A 2,771-nucleotide genomic window follows, 5' to 3' on the forward strand; every position below is an offset into this window, starting at 1 on the left:
AATTGATATTCCCTTGTCTTTATTTGTGAAAGTAATGGCAAGAAAAACGTTCACCTATTAGGACATAGGATAGACAAACTTAAATATAATAGGTCATCGTACATTTTTAAAAATATAAAGAAAATTTTGAAATTTACTTTTATTTTAAAATAATTTTTGAAAAAAATATTTATGACTAAGCAATTCAATTTGTGGGTTACAGTATAAATAGTTACTTTAACGAATTAGATATTTAGTGGCAACAAAATTTTTATTTTAGCAATAAGATTAGCCACAAAAATATATAGTGATAATTGAGTTAATCTTATTACATTCAAGGTAGCTAAAACCTTTAACAATTTTTACATAGATTGTTGAATATATCATATTTATCATTGTAGCTAAAATATAATATGACGATAATTATATTATCACCGTTAATAACTATTTCACAATCATTTATTTATCATAATTAACTAAAGTTTTAAAGTAACGAATTGAAATTAAAGTTAGGATATATTGCATATTTTTTAATTGCTTAAATTTGAATTAGTGTAATATATATATATATATATATATATATAAAATCTGTGAAAATATACTTCTCATATATTTATCGGATGATTTTAAGTTTAAATGCTTGGATAAATTATTCTCTTACAAAAATAATTTTTATTATGTTTAATTGCCGTCAAAATTCACACATATTATATTAAATTTCTTAAATAATTTTTTCACATTTCTGTCCATTTCCATCTCATTATCTCTTTTGTAAAAGATTGATTTTTTCTGTTTCGTAGGAATCCAACTCCATTCACAGAAGAAGACGAATAATATTTTTTTTCCCCAGATCCCTAATTTTTACCTCTTCTCCTTTCATTTCCATTTCAGTCACGTTATTCTTCTCAAACGTTTTATTAAGCTTCGTTGAAGGTTTCACTGAGTATTATGGTGTTGGATTATCAATGATAACATGAAAATGTCTATCGTCGTGTTAATGAAATAATTAAATACCTATATAAAATATAATTTCTATATCTAAAAGTATCCTAAACCTAAAAAAACATAATTATTATTTCTAAAAATGATGTTAAAAAACATAACGGATCTATAATTTCACAGTGTCGTGGTTAGAATGACTAACAAAATGGATGGAAGTGAAAAGCATCTTAGATGAAAGATTCAAGATTTGAAACAAAATGCTTCTTGTTTTTAGAAGCCATGAGAAAGAGAAAAATTAATTGAAGAGGAGTTAGCTAGGAAACAAGTCTCGCTGTGAGGGGAAACTCTTAGGAAACAAGTCTTGCTGTGAGGGGAAAAAGGCAAAATAATGAGTAGATAATATAGATGGGAGAAATGATAATATAGATTATCCTAAATTATGATTAATTTCAAAGATACACCTTAATTTAATTAAGGTCCTATTATCTTTGAACTCATTTATTAAATGTGCTTTCGTGCAACTTTGTGTCCTAACGTACACCTAGCATGATTGCACTTTGTTGTGGCGACATTGACCAAAAAATTATTCAAGTATCTTTAAAATCCTCAAGAGGACTAATATACAAATTAATGGTCACAAGTCAATTTTTTAATTGGTCATTAGATAATTAGTTAACACATAATTATCTTTTTCTTTTGTAAAATACTTATTCTCCTCTTAAACTTTTTTTCCCTTTGGTTAAATTCTTATCATTTAAAAATATTTTTCAAAATTTTACTTGTATTTTTTTTTTTGTAAATAATTTTCTTAAAGAGTCTTTTAATTCAACATTAATTCAGCATTTTATTTGACTTTCTTTACTTATTTTAATATTCATCTAAAATTGACCAATTTTAAATATAAGGTATTTAAAATTTAATTTCATATTCTTTATGTTTAGTAGTTGTCCAAATTCACATCTATTATAACATTTATTTTAATTAATTAAATTTTATATGTCGATAGTATTAGAAGAAATGCTAAATCTATTGTGTAGTGGGTGATAGAAGATGGAACTTGTTTAAGTTATAAAATGATGTGTTTTGGTATTCAATTTTGCGCTTGTATAGCTTTATAACTAAGGCTTTTCAAAAAATCAGTATTAAAGTTGGCTGAAATGAGATTTTCTCTATTATTAAATCATGGATAATATCGAAGCTGCGATTTGTTTCACATACTCTAAATAAGTCAAAGGAGTAGCTTTTTTTTTCCCCGTTTTGCTAATCATACATCTTTAGGTGGAAGTAACACATTTTGTTTCTTATGGCAACAATTTTTATGAGAAGTAAAGGGTCTAGTTTAATTTGACAAATATCAATTTTTTGAAATTAAAAAGAGACACGATAGAACAATTTCACTATATCACCCTTACTTTTCCTTCTTCTTTGTTACCCGTTATCAAATATTATCAATATTCATGTTTCCTTTTTTACCATATTTGATTTTTAATTTTTTTTTTGTCACCTATCACCAAGCACAATCAAACTTATATAATTGTCATGTCACCAAATAAAAAAACAGTAAAATTCCTTTAACAAAATCAAAAAAGAAAAAGATTGAACTTCTTTAACAAAAATTAAAAATAATTTTTTTCCAAATCATATAAACTATATTATATTGGTTATTTTTTTCAAAGATAAACAAACTTTACAATTGAAAATGTGACGACCCAAACCCGAGCCGCGACTGGCACCCACACTTACCCTCCTATGTGAGCGAACCAACCAATCTAAACCCTAACATTTCAATATAATATCAACAAAAAGTAATGCGGAAGACTTAAACTCATTAATAAAAACCAATTCAATAA

Source organism: Solanum pennellii, chromosome 1 (genome assembly GCF_001406875.1).
Source record: "Solanum pennellii chromosome 1, SPENNV200".
Classification (NCBI taxonomy): Eukaryota; Viridiplantae; Streptophyta; class Magnoliopsida; order Solanales; family Solanaceae; genus Solanum; species Solanum pennellii.